Here is a 26,570-nt window from a genome sequence, read left to right on the forward strand (position 1 = left end):
CCCCTTTTCTTATTCAGATTTACCTCCTTGTCACCTTTTCTCACTCTTCCCACAAGATTCCAAATTGGTATTGGATTTGTTGTGAGCAGAGCCAATCATATACTTGCTGTGGGTGAAGAAGTCTTCTTGTCACTAAGAGACATTTTAGGGTCATTTATTATCTTCTATCACGGGACCTTCATCCCTCTTCAAGTTGCAAATTCCCGAGGCTGAGGTCATATTTTAAACTACTCTCTGTCACTTTGGCTTCTCATGAGAAGCAATTTCAGCTTCATTCTCAAGAAGAGATTTTGATAGAGAAACAGCATGAGACTAATGGATTCCTAAAGGTAAAAAGTGGCAGCATAACTGATTAGAAAAAGGAAAACATGATGCGGAAGGGAGAGAACTCTAAAATATAAATCCAACTACTCTAAATTTTGTGAACTTTGAACTTTGATCACATGTGCATGTCACATATTGTCAACATTTCCTATGACTGAGTCCTTAAAATTTCTATAATATTCAATACCTACCTTTCCCCCTCTCCTTTCCTAAGACAAGACAACCCCCAAATAATTTTCAAGAACCTAATTATACCAGATACTAAATGAAAAATAAACAATATATACTAGACCCTCACTATATCCACACAATATATATTATATATTGATATGCCATACACTATTATACACAACTGTATTATATGCACTATTATGTGTAATAATCATGGCAAAGCTTATAGTTCAATTTCCTTCTTCCTTTACCTTCCCTCAGACTTCCATAATTATTAAAACCACACTTTAAGCAGTAAAATAAATGTGCATAGTGTGATATACCTTTTATTGTTAGCATAAGAGTAAAAAGCAATTGTCATCTTTGAGCAGAGTTATTTGATTACAGGAGTGAGTTCCAAATGAGAATGATGGAACACTTTTAAGGTTATGAGAAAGACAGCTCCGAAAACAATGTATCATTTACAAAATGTAATTTGAGCTTGCCCTTTGTCCTGTCACAATTCAAGAAGATGAGATACTTTTTGAAATTAAAAGGTGATACCCAAAAAGAAGATAAAATAGAGTGATATTTCTGAGGCACATAGCACTTCTATCCCAAAAAGCTTTACACCATAATAATTTGCATTCCATAGTATTTTTTCTTGTGAGATTTTTCAAAGCCCATTAAATTAATATGAACTCAACTATGATGCATTCCCTTGAAGTAGGGATTTATTCTTCATATCCCTGTTTTACACATAAGCACATCAGGTGCTTTGCTGAAGGCTACACAGCAACTTATAAGTCAGTTAGGAAATTGATCCTAGAAATCCTAATTTCCTATCTCTTGTTCCGGTACCTTGATAAAACCATTTTGCAAATAGAGAAACATATTACTCTTCAGCTAAATAGCAAATTAAAGACATGCTGTCTCATGTAATCTTGTAAATAGGCTTTAAAAGCCACCAGTACTCCTGAGAGATTTACCATCTGGTTCCCATGGTGGCAAAAAAGAAATGGAGCTGAGAGCAGAAGAGATATTGGATTGTATTCAGCAGCCAGAGGTGGGTTTCTGCACAGCCTAGAGCATCTGGATTAGAATCTCCAGATTTTCTTTTCGATAGAAAAATCAATTTCACGTGCAGCCCTGCTGGAGCATACCAGACTTAGCAAAGCGAAAACAATGTGTGATGACTCCTAACCAATCTGTGGTAGAACACATTTGGTATTTAGTACTTACAACCTGTGGCAATCAACCTCCGAGGTGGCTCCCAATGAGCCTTGCTTCTTAGCATCTGTGCTTTTGTGCTTGTCCACTAACACTGAATTAGGGCTACATCATAAAAAGTATTGCAGCTTCTACCTTGGTCCTAGAATCACTCCTTCAGGGAAGCTAACCATCATGACATGAGAACACTTAAACAGCCCTGAGGTCCATGTGGATAAGAACTGAGACTTTTGTAGACAACCAGAACCAATTTTCCAGCCATGCATATAAGCCATCTCACAAGTGGGATGTTCCAACCCCAAACAAGCCTTCAAATGACTGCAGCCCAGTGAACTGCATGCTCATGAAAGACCCTGTGCCAGAACTTCCCAACCAAGCTCCTCCCAAAATCCTGACCTATAAATATGGTGAGACATGTGTGAGATAATAAATGATTATTGTTTACCTCGTCAAAAAACTCTGACGTATAGTACTAGATAACTAATACATAATCAAACAACTGATGAGCCTGAGAAGAGTAAATAAGGAGTTAAGTTAGTTTTTTTCAATTTGATTCAACTGCTATTTAATAAACACCAACTTTCTATCAGATATCATAGAAAAAATACTGGTAGGTAACCATCAAGCCTGCAGACAAAAGTAGTTTACCACTTAGAAAAAGAAACTATGATAAATGATCTAGTGAAAACCATGCAAACTTCAGAATATGAAAGATATTCATTATGAAATTGCATGAAACCCCTTAAGATTTTGTAATGGCTTTCTATAGCATTTTTGAGTTAAAATTAAACTCTGTGCCACATCTGGCTCCTAAGCCTCACCTGCTGCTTCTCCAAACATTCTGGAGTTCAGTGTCTTGAACATGCCAAGCTCTTTATTCTCTAGAGCTTTAGCTGGTGCTCTTCCTTCAGCCTCATTCAGCTTCCTTTAGCTCCATTCTCTCTCCTTCAACCTTGGTCATATCCTTTACATCATTAACTTCTTCAGGTCTCAATTTAAATGTCACCTCTTTTAGGGGATCCCTGGGTGGCTCAGTGGTTTAGTGCCTGCCTTTGGCCCAGGGCGTGATCCTGGAGTCCTGGGATAGAGTCCCACATCGGGCTCCCTGCATGGAGCCTGCTTCTCCCTCTGCCTCTCTCTCTCTCTCTCTCTCTCTCTCTCTCTCTCTCTCTGTCTCTCATGAATAAATAAATAAAGATTAAAAAAAAATAAATGGCACCTCTTTTAAGAGATTTTTTTGGAGTATTTTTTGTAACCACTACTATTCTTCCATCACCACATGCACACATACAGACACACAGAAACACACATTGTTTTTATTATTACATGGTCCCTATTTGCTTCCTTTAAATCGTCAATCCAATTAGTAAGATAGGATCTGTGTCTGTTTTCTTTCTGATTTTTATGCACCCGTTAGTTAGCACTATGTGTCCATATATTAGGTGCTTAATAAATACTTATTGAATGAATAAAAAAACAAAAGAATATAAACAGATCTCCAGGAACATTAAAGAGCTTGTTAGATCACTTCAGGGAAGACTTCCTGGAAGCAGAGGCACTTAAATGAGGTTTACTGCTTGCTTTAGGTTTCAGAACTATGTGATACGGGTTATTCCAAGGGAATCATTGCCTATGGAGAGGGAAGAGGATGATCAATAATGGGTTTTCAGACAGTTGTGTTTATTCTTTACAGCCAGTCTTCATTCTTCCCAGAGTATACACTAGACTCTATGTTTGTCTATAAAACACTATGGCCTGGTAGAATTTGTAGGGAAGAATGGCAGTTCTACCACAGTTAAATTGTGTTGTTACGAAGTGAATCACTGCTATGGATTCAAAATTCAAAAATGAAATGAAGGAGTCATGCTCCCTCAGTGGTGGTTTTGAGGTGAGTGTGTGGGAGGAGTGGAGTGGGTTTATAAGAGTAATCTGCAGTATTGTGTTTATCTTCTTGCTCCAATAAGATATATTGTCAATATTTGAGCCAATTGTTCAGAATCTGCAAAGTTGATTGAGATGCTGTTAAGAACTACTGGACCCAGGTCACTTTAGACAAAATATCCAAGAATAGGACATGAATGTGAAATGTTGTCCAATTAAAAAACAGCCTACAATATGAAAATATAAGGAATTGAATTCTCAACTGCTTTATGAAGACAGAATCACAGATGCCATGAGTTTAAGGTAGGGGAGTCTTTCCCACATTGTTCCCAATCTAAAAAAAGTTTGTTTTTGCAAGATGTCACAAAAAAGTTCTAACTCCTTTCTCTGCATGCAAATAACAAGCTCAAGGAAAATCTATGCATATCTAATGAAACTAATCAACAGATACTACAGAATGAAACACATCATTTGTAGTGTGGATGGAGAATCTGATCAATGGAGTTGTCCATATTCGGGCATATATGTGGACAATTATGGGAATTTTAGGCCTGATTTAAGAAACCATAAATCATATGGTTCTCATCCTTTCTTTTACTAATGTAGTGTATCACACAGACTGATTTGCAAATATTGAACCAAACTTGCAACCCAGGAATAAACCCCACTTGATTGTGGTGAATGATTTTTTTAAATATATTGCTGGATTTGGTTTGCTAATATTGTATTGAGAATTTTTGCATCTATATTCATCAGGGATATTGGCCTGTTCTTTTTTTTTTTTTTTTTTTTTTTTTTTTTTTTTTTTTTTTTTTTTTTTAGAGAAGTCTTTATCTGGTTTTGGTATCAGGATAATGCATGCCTCAGAATGAATTTTGAAGTTTTCCTTCCTTTTCTAACTTTTGGAATAGTTTGAAAAGAATAGGTGTTAACTCTTCTTTAAATGTTTGGTAAAATTCACCTGTGAAGCCATCTGGCCCTGGATATTTGTTTGTTTGGAGTTTTTTTTTTTTTTTTTTAATCGATTCAATTTATTTGCTGGTTATCAGTCTTTTCAAATTTCTATTTCTTCCTGTTTCAGTTTTGGTAGTTTATATGTTTATAGGAATTTATCCATTTCTTCCAGGATGTCTAATTTTTAGTATGTACTTTTCATAATATTTTCTTCTAATTGCTTATATTTCTGTGGTTTTGATTGTTAATTCTCTTCATTTGTGATTTTATTTATAAAATAAATATTTATTTCTTTTCTCTTTTTGAGAAGTCTGGTTAGAGGTTTATCAATTTTATTAAGTTTTTCAAACAATCACCTCCTGGTTTCATTGATCTATTTCATTTTGTTTTTAGTTTCTATGTCATTTCTTCCTTCTCTATTATTTCCTCCCTTATGCTGGCTTTAGGCTTCAATTGTTGTTCTTTTTCTAGCTTCTTTTTATATAAGGTTATGTGAGATTTTTCTTGCTTCTTGAATTAGGCCCATATTGTTACATACTTCTGTCTTACGGAAGCTTTTGCTGCAACCAAAACATTTTGAACTAATGTGTTTTCATTTTCAGTTGTTTCTATGTATTATTATTTTTTAAATTTCTTCTTTGATTTCTTGGTTGATCCAATTATTGTTGAGTAGCATCTTCTTTAACCTCCATATATTTGTGGTGTTCCCACATTATTTATTGTGATTGACTTTTTGTTTCATCATGTTGTAGTCAGAAAAGGTGCATGAGAGGGCATCTGGGTGGCTCAGTGGTTGAGCATTTGCCTTCAGCTCAAGTCGTGATCCTGAGTCCCAGGATTGAGTCCCGCGTCGGCTCCCCGCAGTGAGCCTGCTTCTCCCTCTGCCTGTGATTCTGCGTCTCTCTCTCTGTGTCCTTCATGAATAAATAAAAGTAAAATCTTTTTTTAAAAAAAAAAAGAAAAGGCGCATGGTCTGATTTCAATCTTCTTGAATTTGTTGAGGCCTGTGTTATGACATAATATGTAATCTATTTAGGAGAATATTCCATATGCACTTGAAAATAATGTGTTCTACTGTTTTAGGATGGAATGTTCTGTATATATCTGTTAAGAACCATATAATCATGTCAATATATCCTGAAAAAGTGTTTGATATAGTACAATATTCATTCAAGATAAAAATCCTCAACAAAGTAAGTTAGAGGGAACATAACTCAATATAATAACGTCCATATATGAAAAACCCACAGTTAATATCATTCTCAATAGGAAAAAACTGAAAACTTTTCCTCTATGGTCAGAAACTAGACAAGGATGTCCACTCTCACCTTGTTATTTAACATTGTACTGAAATTCCTAACCACAGAAATTTGAAACAAAAAGAAATAAAAAGCATCCAAATTGGCAAGGAAGAAGTCAAACTTTCACTGTTTCCAGATGGCATGATACTCTACATAGAGAACCTGAAAAACTTCATGTGAATTGAATAAAGTTGCAAGGTACAAAATCAATATACAGAAATCTGCTGCATTCCTAGATATCGAAGATTACACCTAACCAAAGTGAAAGACCTGTAATCTGTAAACTATGAAATACTGATGAAAGAAAGTGAAGATAACACAAAAAATGGCATGATCTTGGATTGGAAGAAGGGATATTGTTAAAATGTATATATTACACAAAGCAATCTATGCATTTATTGCAATCTTTATCAAAATGCCAACAGCATTTTTCACAGAGCTAGAACAAACAATCCTACAATTTGTAGGGAGTCACAAAAAAAAACTCAAAATAGCCAAAGCAACTTTGTAGCAGAAAAGTAAAACTGGGGAATCATCGTTCTTGACTTCAAGTCACATTACAAAACTATAGTGATCAAAACAATATGTCACTGATCCAAAAATAGACACAGAGATCAATGAGACTGAATGGAAAACCCAGAAAAGAATCAAACGCTACATGGCCAATTAATCTTCAGAAATCAGGAAAGAATATCCAAAGGGAAAAAGACAGTCTTTCCAACAAATGGTGTTGGGGAAATTGGACAGCAATTTGCGAAAGAATGAAACTGGACCGTTTTCTTACACCATACACAAAAATAAATTCAAAATGGATTAAAGACCTAAATGTGAGACCTGAAACTATAAAAATCCTAGAAGAAAACACAGGCAGTAACCTCTTTGACATTGGCCATAGCAACTTCTTTCTAGATATGTCTCCTAAGGCAAGGGGGACAAAAGCAAAAAAAAAAAAAACTAATGGAGCTTCATCCAAATAAAAGGCTTCTTCTAGACAGTGAAGGAAATAATCAACAAAACTAAAAGGTAACCTATGGAATGGAAGGTGTTTGCAAATGACATATTTGATAAAGGGTTAGTATCTAAAATACATAAAGAACTTATATGGGGCACCTAGGTGGCTTAGTCAGTTGAGCATCTGACCTTTGATTTCAGCTCAGGTCATGATTTCATGTGTTGTGAGCACATCCCCTGCTGAGCAAGGAGACAGGTTCAGACTCCTTGCTCAGCAGGGGATTTGCTTGAAGATTCTCTCCCTCTGCCCGCCTCCCCCACTTGCATTCTTTCTCATGCTCTTGCTGTAAAATAAATGAATAAATCTTTAAAAATAATATATAAAAAAAACATAAAATTCAACACCCAAAGAATGAATAATCCAATTAAAATATGGGCAGAAGACATACATAGACATTTTTCCAAAGAAGACATGCACATGGTCAACAGGCACATGTAAAGATGTTCAACATCACTGATCATCAGGGAATTACAAATCAAAACTACAATGAGATAGTACTTCTCACCTGTCAAAATGGCTAAAACAAAAACATAAGAAATAACAGATGTTGTCAAGGATGTGGAGAAAAGACAATCCTCTTGCGCTGTTGGTGGGAATTGCAAACTAATGCAGCCACTCTGAAAAACAGTATGGGGTTGAAAAAGTTAAAAGTTAAAAATAGGACTCCGGGGCAGCCCCGGTGGCTCAGGGGTTTATGCCGCCTTCAGCCCAGGGTGTGATCCTGGAGACCCGAGATCGAGTCCCATGTCGGGCTCCCTGCACGGAGCCTGCTTCTCCCTCTGCCTGTGTCTCTGCCTCTCTCTTTTTCTGTGTCTCTCATGAATAAATAAATAAAATCTTTTAAAAATAAATAAAAATTAATAAAAATAAAAATAGGACTCCCTACGATCAGCAATCATACTACTGGGTATTTACCCAAGGTAGAAAAAAAATAAATTAAATTAATTTAAAAATAATAAATAAATAAATAAATAAATAATAAACAAAGAAGACAAAAATACTAACTCAATTGGATATATGCACCACTACATTTATAGCAGCATTATTTACAATAGACAAATTATGGAAACAGCCTAAGTAAGCATAGGCTGAAGATATATGTATATAATGAGCCCTAAAACAGAATGAAATCTTGCCATTTGTAATGGCAAGGGTGGAACTAGAGTATATTATGCTAAGAAAAATAAGTCAGTCAGAGAAAGACAAATACCATATGATTTCACTCATGTGGAATTTAAGAAACAAAACGATCAAAGGGGGAAAAGAGGGAGAGAGAGAGCGAAAGAAACAAACCAAGATATACACTCTTAACTAAAGAGAACAAACTGATGGTTACCACAGGAGAGGGGGATGGGTGAAATGGGTGATAGGGATTAATAGTGCATTTGTTGTGATGAGCACAGGATGCCCTATGGAAGTGTTGGATTGCACCTTTATAAATATCTCAATCAGGAAATTGTGGTAAAAGTGACACTGAGTGATCCTAGTCTAGGTTACAAAGGAAATATAGTTCTCACCTGGTTTTGTCTCTTCCTCCCAGGCCACTTGCATTTGGAGCTCAAAACTATTCTGAAGCCACCATGCTGATAAATCACAAGGATAAACCACATAGGACAGAGATGCTCAAGGAGCTGTGACTGTTTAAGCCTCCAGCTGTTTGAATCTTCCCAGACCAGGTACCAGACAGCAGAGCACAGAAGCTTTAGAGATGCTTCCAGCCCCAGCAGCCATTTGACTAAAACAGTGAAGAGAATCCAAGAAAACATTGCCCAGCTAAGCCTCATCAAAGCCCCAGAATATTCGGGATAATGACAAAAGATGATTGACATTGTTCTAAAACACTAAATTTGGGGTGATTTGTTACACAGACAACTGAAATGGATACTAAAGTTATTATTTTAATACTTCTATCAATAAGGTTTAACACAGATGCAATTAATGTGGCATTTTCAACACTTTCCAAAATGTTTATTTTATCATTTAATTTTATTTTCTTTCTTTCTTTCTTTCTTTCTTTCTTTCTTTCTTTCTTTCTTTTCTTTCTTTCTTTCTTCTTTCTTCTTTCTTTTTTCTTTCTTTCTTTCTTCTTTCTTTCTTTCTTTCTTTCTTTCTTTCTTTCTTTCTTTCTTTCTTTCTTTTTCTTTTTCTTTCTTTTTAAAGACTGCATTTATTGATTCATGAGAGACACACAGAGAGAGGCAGAGACATAAGAAGAGAGAGAAGCCGTCTCCCTGAGAGGAGTCCAATGCGAGACTTGATCCCAGGACCCCAGGATTATGACTTGAGCCAAAGGCAGATGCTCAACCACTGAGCCATCCAAGCATCTCTCTTTTTTAATTTAAATTCAATTTGCCAACATATAGTATGACACCCAGTGCCCATCCCATCAAGTTATTAATTTTATTCTTAAAACTCTTTCAATTGATTCCCCAAAATTGTTTGTCTCCCTCCACTTGAATATAGGCTCGGTAGGGGCAGGATTTGGTCTGTTTTATTCATAACTACATTACCAATAGATAGAATGACAACTTGAGTCCTTGGCCTATAAGTCAAAGGAAAATCTGAATATGATTCTGGTTGCTGCTGGAAGTAAACAGAAAATTTAAGCATAGGTATTATGGATGAATGACATATATAAAGATTTTTGGGGCTTTCATTTGTTGTGACTGAACTGTGAAGAATATTTGTGGGTGATAGCTTCATTTTGTATAAATGCTCACATTCTTAAATTCATGTATTAGACTAATACATGATTAGGCTAATTTATCTTTATCTTTTCACCCTTGGGTCATATTGCAAATTCTATTAATTTTTCCCATTATAAATCTGAGGTATTATTCAGTAGTTCTCATTAGCAATACACCCTTTTCATTAAGTATTGGTTCTGAACATTACCTATTCCCAAGCTCTGGGAAGTCTCCTTTCTCTTATTTCAATCTTTTTTCATCAATTTTAAGTTTTACAGGCCTTTTAAAAAATTCTTTCCCTGACCTCACTAGGCTTTCAAAAGCTATTGAATTAATATCATCCAAACTTAATGTGCTGTTTGCTCCTTCTCGATCATTAATGAAGATGTAAAACAAGACCAGCTACCTAGCCTCTTGTCATTTTTCTTGATTTGCCACCCTCAGCCAGCCATCATACCAGTTAATAAAGCTTATATCAAGTCCAATTTGGAAAGATACACTTTAAAAATAACTAATTTCGGCCTTGTTATTCCCAATTCATGTTTTCTGTGTGTACCACTGTTAACCCAAAAGCTCAGGATGTTTTCTTGAGAAGAGAGAAATTCTTAATGTTATAAAACAGAATAAAACATTGTCGCACCTGCTTCCTAAAGGCATTATTTTCTATGAAATAAATTTGATCTGAGTGGAAACAGGTAATTCTCTCCTTGACACATAGTTTTTTTTTTTTTTTTTAAAGAAAAAAGTCAAGAAATAAGCTAGCCAGGCTGAGTTGATATAAATAAAATCAATTTATTGGGAAGATTAAGTAGCATGGATTTAACTCTTTATATACTTTCTTTGTTAATATTCTTGGTCTCTGTTCTATAGGAAAGGAGTTTTAAGCAAACCCTTCACATATAGGGATCTGGTTTATAACTTTTCTATAAATCTACAGTGATCCATACACAGCATAATTCAGAGCTCCTTCCTTTCATTCTGGTTGAATTTCTTGCTGCAATATTTTGCAACACATTTGGAACATAGAGATACTTTTAATATAGTGACTTTCACCCCTAAGACATTTTGTATTATATAAAGAACATCATCAGATTCTGAAAGCAAAGTGGCATTTAAAAAGGGGTGAGGGACATTGTATCCATCATATAATTATGTTCAAAGCACTACTTTGCCAGCCTTCGGTACAATCTTGATTGATAATCCCCTCTCCCACCTGAAGCTCTGAATGATCTTCAAATGTCCTTTATCAATTTGCCATTAACCCCAAAAGGCAGGACACTCTGTGTCCATAATCCCACACACCAAACAGTTAACAATACTTTCTTCAGTATTCACTTTATGTTATAATTTTATGTCTTTAAAATACAAGAGATAAGTATACATATATCAATTTTGAATAAGAGCAGAATGTTTTGTCACACCAAGTAAGAGCAGTAAGTTAGGGAGTCAAATACTTCACTGACACTTAATAAAGCATCTGGGGTCTCATTCCCTATTCCTCCCATCACTGTCATCTAGGTCAATTGTGATTCAAATGAGTCTTAAATCAAGAATAAGAAGATGACCCAGAGAGAATAAATAAATGTTAGAAGGAATGAGCCAAATCAAGACTCTTCTCTCAGCTGTTTCACATCCCGTTCTTTCCTCCAGACTGAGCCCTCCCACAGCATACCTATTGTGTCTTGTGGCTCTGTAAGCTCCTTCTTGTTGGAGAGCACACATTCTCACTAATCCTAAAAGCTTGACAAAGGGAAGATATTATTATTTTCTCAAACCATTTACTCCCACATGGTCCCATACCCAGTACAACTCTTGTACAGCAGTTACTCAGAATCCTTTGTATATATTCCCTTGGCTAATCTTTGGATTTTCTCATACATCTTCCACTTACAGACATACATGGATACCCATTGCTACTACACAGTTCTACCCATGCCTACTACACCACTACAGGTGAGCTGAACACATATGGCCAGACTTATAGTATCCTATGAGTACTTCAGAAATCTTTTTAATATTTGCCAGTAGTAGAATTATATTTCATTGGATTTTTATATGTTTTGTGTGAAAGCATTTAAAACAAACTAGTGGTTGTTGTAATTCTTGATTTTAGCATTAAAGGAAATATTATACTTTGAGCCTTGGAAAGGTAATAGGTGATTGAACATCAACCTCTGAGAAGCCAAGCATGGGCATTTTTTTTTCTAAAGACGTATTTTTATTTTATTTTATTTTATTTTATTTTATTTTATTTTATTTTTTAAAAAGTTTCCCTTTTTTTTAAATATTTTTTTTCTTTATTTATTTATGATAGTCACACAGAGAGAGAGAGAGAGGCAGAGACACAGGTAGAGGGAGGAGCAGGCTCCATGCACCGGGAGCCCGATGTGGGATTCGATCCCGGGTCTCCAGGATCACGCCCTGGGCCAAAGGCAGGCACCAAACCACTGAGCCACCCAGGGATCCCCATATTTTTTTTTATTTTAGAGAGAGTGTGTGCACACAAGTTGGGGGAGAGGGAGAGAGTGCTGGAGCAGACTCTGTTGAGCATGGAGCCAGACGTGGGCCTCTACTTGGGGCTCAATCCCAAGCCCAGAGATCATGATCTGAGCCAAAATCAAGAGTCAGCCACCCAATCAACTGAGCCACCCAGGCACCCAATAACCTGGGCATTTCTATCTGTATATTCTTTGAGTGTATCCGTGTATTCTATAATAACAATGTTATTTTGTACTGTTTGTTTAAATATAAATGACCCACCACTAGCCAAGGACTTTTTGAGAGGTAAAATTAATGCCAGATTAATTTTTGCATTACTAGAAATTAGAGTCCCTGGGACAGAGTAGGGCTTCAATATGGTTTTGAAATATAATGGATGATTGACTTGGTGAATAAATGGAGGAAAGAAAGAATAATTGCCTAAGATGTCACCTGTACTACATTAGATACAGGAGATAGAAAGATGAAAAAGAAAAGTCTCTCCCTTAAGGATTCCTCCTTTTCTATCCAGAAGAGTGCCAGAGAAGCAAACGTATATAATTCAATGTGAGAATTGTTTAATAGAGTCAGATGCAGGACCAATCATAGCCAATGTAGGATTCTCTGAAAAGTCTTCCATACTTAGGAATTCATCTGAATTAATAGATGGATGATTTAGTGTATTAAAGTCAAGCAGACATGGTCTCAGCTCTCCACTTTTTATATAGATGGCAAAAATCTCCATAAATAATAGTTCATAGTTTATATAATAATAATAATAATAATAATAATAATAATAATAAATGAAGATAATAAATATTAAGATCATATTCATATGAGCAAGGGCCAAATGAAGGCATAGATTATTAAAGAGTCTTTTAGTTCAGAAGAATCATTCATCTGGGAGGACTGAAGACTTTGAAGATGTTTTAGGATTTTAACAGTCTTAAAAGATTGATTGAATGTAAATACATGAAAAAGACTTCAAGACATTACTGATGGAGGAATAAAAAACAATATTGTTTGAACAAGAGTAAAAAAACAGCAGTCATAAAATCTTCACCAGCTTAATGAGTGTGTCCATGCAGGAACAATTATTACAATCTGATTCACTATCTCAGCCAGCCTGAAAATATATTCCCACTGTCAGCAAAACTAAAAATGGGGCAAAATGCTTTGGACACCCAATGCTGAGAAAGACTTCACTTGCAGGATATATTTTTACTAACGATCTGGACCTTTCAAGTTTCTAAGTGAAAGTAGAAAATGTTTAATAAATATCTGACCTCATTTTATGGCCATCCATGGCCACTTCCAAACCAAGGAAGACACAACCTTCTTTTAGAGTCACATTTATAAACACCCAAACACTTCGGAAGGATGTTAATTGGGCACAATTCATCTTATGGCAGAAAACCATAAATTTTCTGAATTAATTCTTATCTAAGTCTAACATCTCAAGTCAAAAGCATTTTTCTGTATTGCTACTTGTTGATCTGACTGACTAGCTGTACATCAGAGATTCATTCCCATGACCCTCTCCTCAGGTTCAGTGCATTTCCTAGAGTGGCTCACAGAACTCAGGGAAATATTTTACTTACTAGATCACTGGTTTATTATAAAAGGATGTCACTCAGGAATAGTCAAATGGAAAAAGTTCATACGGCAAACCATGGAGAAAGGACCAGGAGCTTCCATGCTCTCTCTAATTGTGACACTCTTCCCAAATGCCCACATTTTCATCAACCCAGAGCCTCTCTGACCCATCCTTTTGGGTTTTTACAAGGTGCTTCATTACAGAGGCATGATTTATCAAACCATTGGTCCTTGGTGACGGATTCAACCTCTGGCCCCTCTCCCTTCTCCAGAGGTCATGGGTGGGAATTGAAAATCCCAACCTTTAATCGCAGGGTTGGTTCTCCTGGCAACCAGGCCCTGGGCTTGGGTGGGGTCCAAAAGTCACCCTAGAGCAAACAAAGACACCTTTATAGTTCTCCTCACTTAGAAAATTCCAAGGGTTTGGGAGAGTGTGAGCCGAGAAAAATATTTTTTCATTATCTGAATGACCAAAATAGATATTTCTTATAAATCATATAATCTCATCTTTTTTTTCAGTTTAGCTGTCAGGATTTCCATGATGGTGCAGGTGAGGGGGAGAAGGACTGCAACCAACTACCTTAATCCTCCGTTCCGATGTTAATATACTAGCTAGTTAGAATCAATAATTATCAATATGACATTGTGTATTTTAGAGCAAAATCATTTATTTCTCCTTCAAAGTGGAGCAATCCCATTTAAGATGCTCAGCCAACAGCCTGTATTAGTGGAATACAGGCAGATATTCATGAACTAAAGCAATCCTACTACCTTCCAATTCTTGTTTTTCTCTTTTATTCATATTTTCAAAGCTGTAACTGTTTCCCTCTCTCCGTCTCCCCCTCCCATTTCTCTCTCTCTCTCTCCCTCTCTCTCTCTTCCTCTGTGCCAACTCTTCAACCTTGTATGCCCTGGCTGAACAGAGGAACCCTCTAGTGGCTAAGTTTTCCAACAAAATCTACAACTGTCTTCACGAAATGCAAAAGTACCTGTGAAGTTGGGGGGCAGGGCTGCCATTCCATTCCAGAAGGAGCTGACATGCATGCTTCTGCTTGCTAGCCATTCAATGGGATTCTTTTCTTATCTTTTACAATGCAACATCGAGAAGCTCTTTAGTTGGCTGCTCTCGTCCTGGGCTGATGTGACAAAATGCAGCATTGGGGAAAGAGATGCACACTCATCATCCAACCTCTTTCTACAAAATGTTTCTTTTCTATTCTGTGCTGCCCCCAGAGAACAGATAGTGCCCCCGTAATAAATGAAGTAGGAGATTTAGTCATCAGACCTTAAAAAAACTCATGGCGTGAATCCTTGCCCTTGAGAGAATTTGCTGAGTAGCATGAGCCAAGCTATTTTCTGACTACTTGTGGTTAATATCAAATAGAAACTAAATGTTTCAGAACCACTCAGACAGCCATCTGCTGTTTAAGGGACCTTTCTCGCGTGAGACGTGAGTTTCACTACAGTTCCCACTTCAGATTTGGAAACCTGGTTCTTTCCATATAACCCAGAAGGTGAGAATCTGAGAGGTATTGGAATAGCCTCATTCCCCAGGGCTCTGTCTGGGGCCAGCAGCCATGAGAGAACATCTCTGAGATTTTAATTAGTTAATTAAATGTCATACTTAACCCACAGTGGCCCTCTTGGTAAATCATTTGAGCAGTGCTACCAGAAATCATGACCACACTCACCTATAGACAAAGAACTTGAGAATTTGAGTATGAGGAAGAAAAGAATGTATCAGTTAAGCCTCTCTCTCTCTCCCTCTCTCTCTCTCTTTCAAAAATGAAAGAAAATCTGACTCAAACTAGGTTAGACAAAGAAGGGAACATGCCAACACCATCCACTTAGAGGTACTGGTCTTCAGTGGCTTCAGGCATGGTGGACTAAGGTGCTCAGAGCTAAGTTTCTCTCCACCTCTTAGTCTTTCATTCAGGATAGAAAGGGGATACTGTAGCTTGACAGTTCTCAGCTTCAAATCTGGCAAGTTAGAGGATCTGTCTTTCTAAAGCCTCAGTGAATTTCACAGTGTCTCCTATGATGTTTCTATCATTATTCTTTCCCTTTTGCAAATCAGATAACTGAAACAGAACTATTAAATTGTTTGTGTAACAACACACAGTTTCAGTGGGTAGAGACAGATACTGAATCCAAATATGATTGATGAGGTGGGTATTTGGTATTTCTTTAATTATTGTATTTACAGCTACAGTGTCTGTGCATCTGAGGGCGAAAGCATGTGGGTTACACCAAAAAGCAGAGTATCATTTCTGATCTTAACCCTAATACTTTTGTCACTTCTCTTGGGACACTCTAGCTCTTATCCTGATCTGTGCTATGTGACATCCACAAACTAGACCCCAAATATAATCTCCTTGCCATGGACCCCTTTTCAGCTCCTCCTCTTCCATACTCAGCCTCCTTTCTCTACAAAGCCTTCAATTTCAAACTCTTAAATCATGTTTTTTGACGTACTCTGCTGATGAGTTAAAAGTCTATAAAGTGACTTGCCATGTGATCTTGTAGACTCAAAAAGATCTAGGTAAAGGGTCTAGAATAACATCTACACAAAAGGAAGTCATAAATGGTAACTATTATTATTGGTCCCTACCTCTGAAACTTTTTCAACTCTCACTTTTATCCACCCAGAGAAAATTTGAACAAATGAAAATGTATCTTAAAAACACCAAACAGGAAACATATAATGGTGATATTGGGGAAGCTTACTGATGCTGAAAAGCCCAGCTTCATTTATTATTTTACTGGATGTAAAAAATATATTTTACTGGACATTTTTGAACATAAGAGAGAAAAAGAATGAAAGACAGCAAGGTTGTATAAAAAGAAATAAAATTATTGTTGCTTTCTTTGAGAATGATTGTGTATGTGAAGATCCAGAAACCATCAAATAACAAAATGTAAGAATGAAAAATTTTTAAACACACTTTTTTTTTCAAGTTAAATTTGAGATTCAAAAAAAAAAAAATGATGGTAGTACAGAGCTGCCTGGTTCCTCAGTTAGATAAGCAATCAACTCTTGATTTCGGCTCAGATCATGATCTCAGGGTTGTGAGATTAAGCCTTATGTCAGGCTCCACACTCAGCAAGGGGTCAGCGTGTCCCTCTCCCTCTGCCCCTCCCTCTGCTCATGTTCTCTCTTTTATTTACAAAAATAAATAAATAATATCTTGAAAAAAATTAAAAATGAAGATAATACAGTTTCTGTATACTGTACATTCAGGTTCACCTATTACATATTTGTCATAATTAAAGTATTGATGTTGGTATATTATGAAGTATAGTCCATATGTTATTCAGATTTCCTCAGTTTTCTTCTAATATCCTTTCTCTGTTCCAGGATCCCTCCAAAGACACCACGCTACATTTCATAGTCAGGTCTCCCTAAGCTTCTCTTAGTTGTGACAGGTTTTTCAGACTTTTTTATGATCTTGACAGTTTTGAAAAGTACTAGTCAAATAATTTGCAGAATGTCCCTCAGTTGGGACCTATCTCATGATTTTCCCATGATAAGAACAGGGTAAAGTGTTTTGAAGAGGAAGATTACAGAGGTAAGTCCATTCTTATCACATCATATCAAGAGTACAGGCTATTAATATGACACACTGTTGATGTTAACCTTCATCAACTAACTTGAGGCAGTGTTTGTCAGACTTAGACACTGTAAAATTACTCTTTCTTTTTTCCTCCTCTCTATATTATAATCTGTAAGAAAGTCACTATGCAGAACCCACACTCAAGTAGTCAAGTGTTACACTCCATCTTGTTGCTCGATATCTACATTAATTAATTGGGATTCTCTATATAGGAGATTTGGCTCTTCTTCCATAATTATTTATTCATGTAATAATTTATTTATGTCAGCATGGACTTATTGTTATTTATTTTATTATTTAGGTTATAATTCAATACTAATTTATTTATTTTCTTGTTCAAAGTGCTCCAGGTTGGCCACTAAGAGCTCTTTTAGGTGGTCCTTATATTCCTTTAACATATCCTTATCATACTGGGGGTTTTGGTTGGTAGACCAGTTGGTTTTTGTATTTTGTTGGTCTGAATACTTATTTCCTGGCATCACAAGCTGCTGCAGGATCTGTATGTATGTTTCTTTCCCCAGTCTTGGAATCTTTCATTTCTCCAAGGAGCTCTATTGCTTTTACTGAATAATGGTATTAATCACCAAAGTCTTGGCATTAGATGTATTCATTGTCCCTGGGATTTCATTGCTTTATCCCCTAAAAAGTCATATTCACAAATACCAATAAATTCTTCTATATGTAACCATCTGTGTCTGTGTTAAGTCAAACATATGTCCATACTGATGTCTCCAACTCTAAACTATATTTAATGGATCAACCTCACTTATTGCCCTATCTGTAGGGCAACGTCCTGCTTCACAGAAAGAAAACTAGCTTCCATCATCTCTCATCCATTTATTTAGTTGTTCAAGTCCACTATACGTGTGTAGTAGTTGCAGAATTGTTAATTTGTACCCCTGTAGGAAACAAAAGTTAAAAAATGTTTTTTTTTAACTAAAGTACAGTGCTTATATGGCATTCTTTCTGCTTTTCACCTTACAGATTTCACTCATTTGCAAAGCTACATAGGCCAGTAACATTCTCCTACCTCATTCTGTGAGGTTCTTATACATATTTTTAATATGTTTGGATTCTTGTGTCATACTCTTCATCCTATTTGGAGATTCCCCCAAATTCCTATTTTTTTTCTAACTCGCATACCCTAAGATTTACTCTTTGCACTATAAAGTTCTATGAGTTTCAGCAAGTGTTTAATGTGTTATATGCACCAGTATACTACCATAAAGAATAGTTTCACCAACATAAAAATCCCCTGTGCTTTAGATATTCAAACTTCTTCCCGGGCTTCAGTCAAAACATTAACTAACATTTCACTGCTTCTATAGTTTTATTTTTTTTCAGAATGTTGTATAATTGGAACCATTCAGTTTGTAGTTTTTTAGTCTGGCTTCTTTCACTTAACGATATGCCTTGAAGATTAATCCATTTCATGGTTTTATAGCTCTTTTTGTTGTTGACTAGTATTCCATTTACATGGATGGATCATTGTTTATTTATTTATTTTTTAACCCACTCCCTCATCAAAGGATATCTTGCTTGTATTCACTTTTTGGTGTTTATAAATAAAGCTACCGTAACACTCATGTGCAAATATATATGCACACATATTTTCAAATAAGCAAATATATATAATCATGAATATTGGATTATATAATAAGACTATATTTGGTTTTGTAAGAAACTGTCAAACTATCTATGAAAACAGCTGTACTGTTTTGCATTCCCACTAACAATAAATGAGAGTTCCTGTTGCTTCACATCCCAGCCAGTAATTGGTGTTATAAGTTTCTAAAATGTTAGTCATTTCATCAGTAAGTACTAGTATCACATTGCTGTTTTAATTTGCAATCCCTTAATGACAAATAATGTTAAGCATCTTTTCAGTCATTTATTTGCCATCTCTTACTTTTTTAAAAATCTTGATTTCTAAAGTGGTTGTTAGGATTCTTCCTTCATTTTTTAATTAAGTTGCTTATTTTCTTATTGCTGACTTTTAAAAGTTCTTTGTGTCTCTATGTTGCAAATATTTTCTGTCATCCTGGGCTTGGATTCTTATTCATTTAGCTGTGTATATCTATCTAACTGCATCATGGACTGTGCTCTGTGTGTTTAATCCTGCCTTGGGACCTCAGTTATCTTTTTTTTGTTTTAAAAATATTTATTTATTTATTTATTTATTTATTTATTTATTTATTTGGGCCTGAGGGGCAGAGGCAAAGGGAGAAAAAACTCAAGCTTATGTCACTCTGAGTGGAGAGCCCAGTACAGGGTTCAATCTCACAACCATGAAATCAGGATCTGAGCCCAATACAGGTCAGTAGCTTAACTGATTGAGCCACCCAGGTGTCTTGGGATCTTGGTCATCTTCATTGAATTAGCAAAACAAAAACCTGAAGGGATGATTTTCTTTTGCTAACGACAACAATTATCTTATGTATTTGTCAAATTTCCTCCCACAGATATTATAAAATGTCTTTATCTATATAATAATGCACTGAAAAAATACTGACTCTAGGATGTTAATTTATAACATTTTGTAGTGTGCCCATGGCTACTATGGCAGTAGAAATGAGTTGTCCATTTTGTTGAGATAGTTTAGCTTTAAATGGTCTATAAATTATTCTTTCTAATATAAATTCTAGCTAAATATTACAAATAATATAGCCATACAATCATTGTGGAAAGGAACAGAGTTACAAAAATACTGTGAGGAAATACAACAAATCAGCATAGATTTTTCACTGAATAAATTATAAGATCTTATGGCCTATCATTACCAAAGATCATGTTGGGAAAATGTTTTAAGGATAGAGTTTGTTTTTACTCTTTAAATCATTATTCGTGGGCAGCCTGGGTGGCTCAGCTGTCTAGCTCCTGCCTTTGGCCCAGGGCCTGATCCTGGAGACCTGGGATCGAGTCCCACGTCAAGCTACCTGCATGGAGCCTGTGTCTCTGTCTCTCATGAATGAATAAATAAAATCTTAAAAAAAAAAATAAGTCATTATTTGTTTCTATGCAATTCAATTTCCAGCCAACCATTGCCTGCAACTGATGTTACTTCCAGTAGTGGTGTAATGCAGAAATTATTCAAGTAAGAGTCTTTTGAGAAGATTGTTTTCCTGTCCCCATGTTACAGATGGGAAAATTGAGGCTGAGGGTTTTAATGACTTAGAAATGGTCACATACTACATACTTCCAGGTGGTTGGAGATATTGTTAAAGACTTGGTTTATCTGATTCTAATGCTTTTGCTGTTTTTTTTAACATTTTGGCAATCTCTCCCTGCACAGCCAGTTGTGGACAGATGCCTCACTGGTCATGGATTTCAGTAAAAAAAAAATGGGTGTCCTCTTCCTGTAGCTGTTAATATGTAGAGACATATTAACATATTAACATATTAACTGGTTAAGAGTATGAGTGCTGAATGGACTATGATGAACTAAGTTAAGTATATGTTTTCATAAAAATTTTTAAAATCTGAAGCAGAAAATGGAAGTCAAAAAACTAAAAATAAGAAAAGAAAGATAAACATGAAGGTAAATGAGGGAATATTAGGGAAGTGTTTTTTTTTTTTTTCTGTCCTTTTCTTGGCTATTATGTGTGGCTGGACCATATCAAAGGAACAACAAGAAGCATCCAGGCAAACACATTTTAGAAGGTATGCATTTAAAGATATCAATATTAAGATGGTTTGTAGAGGATATGCACACTTTAGACTCCTTGAATTGGCATCTGTTCTGCATCTACTAGCTGTGTGTCTTTTGGCAAATATTAAACTTCTCTATTCATCAGTTAATTCATCTGTAACAGCGGGATTACAGCAGTATCCACCACAGACAGTTGAATGCTAAATGAGTTGATACACACCAAGCACACAGAAAAGTCTCTGGTGTAGACTAAATGATAAATAAAATTAGTTTATTAGCTCACTACACTGTGGTAGCAAAGCTCTTATCTTTAAGTGACATTCTGCCGCTGTGAGTGTCTCTGTGTTTTTTTTTTTTTTTTTTTTTGGTTTGGTTTTGTTTTTCTTTTTCAATGTTGTTGTTAACTGTCTAACTCTCTAGCTCGAACATAAGCTATCAGGACCTGTCTTTGTCCTACTCGTTGCTATGTGCCTCACTTCAAGGAGAGTATTCAGCACTCAATAGGAACTCAATCAGTATTTCTTAGGTAAACTAAATGAAGTGATGTGCACAAGGCCACATTCTGACCTGTTGGAGAAGCCATGTTGATCAACACGCTTTTCTTGGTAAAAACTGATGTCTTGAAGAATGGACTCATTTTGTACTCAGAGATGCTTGAGTTTAGTTATAAAGGGTATAGTAACGTGAGATATAGCGGGATTTTTTTTTTAAAGAGAGCAATTTATAAGCTCTGGAATACAAGGACTGGCTGCAAAACCTCTCTAAGCCTCTGTTTTATGGCATGTGAAATGAGGTCAAAAAGTGCCTATGGAATTGGAGCCCCAGGATGTAACATGGAAATATCCATTTCTTTCGTATTTGTGCCATCTTCAGTGGTTAGGATTTTTGGCCCTAGGTTGTAAAGGTGAGGCCATTTTCAAGGCAACTAAGTGCTTCTTGATTATAAATCTGCTGAACTCCATACAGGAAATTCCCTTGAAAAATGCCCTGAGCATTTAATGTCCCTAGAGCAGACATTGGTTGATTTATTGTAATAACAGCTGTCTCTTCTGTCTTGCTGGGAATTAAGTGTCATTTGCCATCATTTACCAATACATAACCACAGTTATCTTTCTTCTTTTCCCTGAATACTGCAGCCACTTCCTTTCTCTGGATCTTTCCCTTTGCTGCTCCTTCTTTCTCTATATCTGTTACCAAGAATGTCCCATGGTTTCCTTTTTGTCATTCAGATCTTAAACCATATGAACTCATTCAAGGGACCTTCCCAATCATCTTACTAAAGTTCCCTGAACTCCCACAAACCCCTACTATAATACTGGCTTAAGGTTTACAGAACACCTGTGGCTGCATGAAACTACCTTGTTTAGATCTTGGCTTATGTGATGGTCATTAGGCTCTTCTAGACTACTCAAAGGCCTATGAGAGACCATATTGGTCACTTAACCTCTGTGTCCAAGATTTTTATAATCCCAGATCTGTGACCAAGAGTTTTATAAGAATACTAGTCATATAAGATTAGAGACTACCCTAATGACCTCATTTTTACCTCTGTAAAAGGCCTATCTTCAATGAAATTACATTTCCAGATACTGGGGTTAAAGACTCAAACATAATATTTGGTGGTGCAGGAGCACAATGCAACCTATAACAGTGAGATATGCCTTTGTATGGGCATTTTAATTATCTGGTATGTTCTGTAATTTTTTTTTTATTTATTTTTTAGTGGAGTCAAGACTTGCATTTCCCTTGTCAGTAATCTGGTTCACTTCATACCCTGAGTTACCTACTCACTGATAGCATCTAATAACATCAAGTTAATATAAAAATCATCTGTTAATTGCATAACAAGCTGGCAGATAAAAAGAAGAAAGAGTGATGCCTGGGTGGCTTAGCAGTTGAGCATCTGCCTTTGGTTCAGGGAATGATCTCAGAGTCCCGGGATCGAGTCTCACATCGGGCTCCCTGCATGGAGCCTGCTTCTCCCTCTGCCTGTATCTCTGCCTTTCTCTCTCTTTGTGTCTTTCATGAATAAATCAATAAAATCCTAAAAAAAAAAAAAAAAAGAAGAAAGAAAGAAGAAAGAAAGAAAGCAAGAAAGCCTCATATGCTATAGACTATATGAAAGCTCATGTCCAGAAAGATTGTCAGATAACTGAAGAAGTATTTATATATAGCCACTTGTTGAATTTGCATAAACTTCAGCTTTATTATAATGGAGACATATTTAGTGTAAGGTTGAAGAAGAAAAATACCGTATTTTTCCATACCATGGTACCTGTCTTGAATAAGGTGCTAGATAGAGAAAATGATGTCATTTCTGAAGGCAGTTCTCATAGGAGTCTGTAGTCTGAACTTATTTGGGAGGAAAACCATTTCTGGTGAATAATTTGGCTTCAATTATTCAGCTTTGATCCAACATTGATATTGCTCCCCAGAAATTGTTCAGAAATATGTTCAAATTTTCTCTGTAGGAATTCACTTCAGTAATCCTTGCAATTAAATATCCAAGGAATATGAGTCACAATTAAAAGTAAACCACCAAGTCACAAGGGAAAAGTGTACCATGATCAAAAGCCAACAAAAACTGTAGCAGAATGAAAAATGCAAAAATAGTATATGTGGAGATTTACATTACACACACATATACACACACCCCTCAATATGTTTGAAAAATAAGAGATTGAATAAAATAGTGATTGAAATAATGAAAAATAAGAGATAAAATGTGATTAAAATAATAAAATATCATCTTTTTAAATTACCAAATACACATTTTCAAAATTAAAATCTAATTATTAAAAGTAAAATTCTGTGAATAAGTTTAGAACAGATTAGAACCAGTTAAAGAGAAAAGTAATAAATTGCATGTCAGGTTAAATAATATATATAATGCACCAGAAGGAGTCAAATAGTTGGAAAATCTGAAAGAAAATTTTAGAGACATTAAAAATAAAGTCTGATATGTGAATGATTTAGGGTTCCAGAAAGAAAGGAAGGCTTGAATGAAGGAGTGGCAACCTTTAAGAAATATGTTTGGGCTGTTCCCAAGTTAATCAAAGGAAGCAAAATACAGGTTAAATAATCCCTGTTTTGTCCAAGAAAAGGAAAGGGATGAGTACGGTGAGAAAAAAGAAGAAATGAGAAGAAGAACAGAAAAGAAAAAAGAGAAGACACATAGACTAATTTGTGACAAATTTATCTTGAAAATAAATCTGAGGTAGAAGTTAAAAATGCTATTTTTTTATTTTTTTTAAATTATTTATTTATTTATTTAATTTTATTTTTAATTTTTTGTCTGCTATTTACTCAAAAAGCTGTTAAACAAACAAAAGCTTCTTTTGACCCTTGACCTTAAATTTCTACTTTTGTACTGCTTACACACACTGGGGACCCTTGAACCTTTGTGCAGTTGAAAATCATGTATATCATTTTGACTTCCCCAAAATTTAGCGATATAGCGTACCATTGAACAGAAGCCTTACTTATATCATAAACAGTTGATTAACACATATTCTGTATGTTGTATGTTCTATATACTATATTCTTATAACAAAGGAAGCTAGAGAAAAAAAAATGTTATTAAGAAAATCAGAGGGAAGTTAAAATAAACTTATAGCCCTGTACCATGCTTATCAAATGTAATCTGCATAGAAGTAGACCCATGCAGTTTAAACTCATGTTGTTCAAGGGTCAACTGTACTATGTCATTAGGCACTATGGAAGAGCTTTTATTTGAAGCAAATATAAATGCCTTTTTTTCTTTTGTCCATGGGTGAAGTGCTGTTTGGTAATAACTCTATCTTCTCTGCTCTAGAATAGATACTTTTTCATAAATGCTATACATTTAAAATTTGGACTCATCTTAACATCTTTTTTCTCCTCCTAAAAAATGTGTTCAGATATGTTGGTGTTTTGTGGTTTCCACTCTAATTTCTGGACCTCCTACATGGTACATTCAGGCTGTGAGCAACATGTAGTGCTACATATCAGATTTTATCTAGACCTCCTTCCGTAATGCTGCTCCTTTGGCCACTCTTACCGTAATGTCCACTGTGCTATGCCACATGTGAGATTTCTCTGGAAGGCTTCCAGTCTCAATAACACCACAAGAGGGAGCATAGGGCACTAAACATGAGCTTCTTGTATCTTCCCAAACCTATCTAAGTGTTTCTATGTGTGCCTCTCCTCTCTTGCCCTATGATGGTCAGTGCAAAGGAGACAAGTAAAAATACATTTTACTGCCTGCTATACTCTATCCTCTTTTGCACCAGAGCTTCACCATAACCTCCACCATTAGGTCTCTCTATTTCTTATGGCAAATTCTTTTTATGCCCTATCGTCCTTCTTTCAATTTGCCCTCACCTCTCTCTAGGACAATAACGCAAAAGGCTGCAGGAAATGAAATAAGATTATCAAAAAAAGATAAATGGTCATAAGTTTCAAAATAATTATTCTTGTTTGTATTCAATGAACTATAATATCAAGTATTCTTTGTCAGTTGTTATCAGATTCCTACTTTCCTTTTTATCTGCATTAGTTGCACATGATTCCTTGGTGGAGGGTGTTAAAAAACTTCCACAGGGAGAGATATGCAAGAACAATTTGAGAGCACTGCATAAATAGAGGCTTCCCTAAACAATCTTGCCATCCGCTCCAACAAACAGAAGTCATGTGACCCTCCAAATAACTCCTATAGGACTGATTGCTCTTGCTTATATTCCTTATCACATTCTCAACTACTCTTTAAAAATCTCACTGAAGTTTTTTTTGAAATCAGAGAAAATTGGGCAACCCAGTGGCTCAGCGGTTTACCACCGCCTTCAGCCCAGGGTGTGATCCTGGAGACCCGAAATCGAGTACCATGTCAGGCTACCTGCATGGAGCCTGCTTCTCCATCTGCCTGTGTCTGTGCCTCTCTCTCTCTCTCTCTCTCTCTCTCTCTCTCTCTGTCTGTCTCTCATGAATAAATAAATAAAATCTTTTTACAAAATTGAAATCAGAGAAAATTCATTGCAGCTGTACCATGGAGTCAACTGGAAAGAAATGCAAAGTGAATAGTTCTAAGAAACTATTCCCTGCAACACAATTCAATTATCACTTTCATGGAGGCTTCCAACACCTTACTCTGAGCCATTTTTTCCAATCTGCTTTGGATTCTGCATCCTCACTTGATCTGAAATTTCCCAAGTTTGAAACCCATGATCATCTTGTCTCATTGCTTGATCCTGATGCTCAAAGCCCACACTTCTTCTTTTCACTGTTAACACTTTACTGTGGCATTATTTTATGAAGCAGTGCAAAGCTATTTTATTAACTCATTATATCTAAGAGTCAATAAAATGTTTTGACAAATTATTCTTTACGGAAAGTTAAAGTATTGCAATACTAGTCTTTAAATATGATCCATCTGGCAGTTAAAGAATTAAGGGTTCCATCAGAACAGACATTTCTGAACAATAGCAAAAATATATGATTATATATTATATATAAAGATTACTATAAATAAGACAAAAAATGGGGATTATTGAGCTTAAGAATAATATTGTAAATAATGCCTCAGAGTATTGCCATCACTTGATATTCTAACATATAAAGAATATGTCATTTTTAGAAAAGTATGGAAGATCTCTTGTTCACCTTTCAGATGCAGATTTTCATAACTTACCATGAATTTTTTACCCTTGAGTGATGAAG

The sequence above is a fragment of the Vulpes lagopus genome, chromosome 6 (assembly GCF_018345385.1).
Source record: "Vulpes lagopus strain Blue_001 chromosome 6, ASM1834538v1, whole genome shotgun sequence".
In the NCBI taxonomy this organism is placed as follows: Eukaryota; Metazoa; Chordata; class Mammalia; order Carnivora; family Canidae; genus Vulpes; species Vulpes lagopus.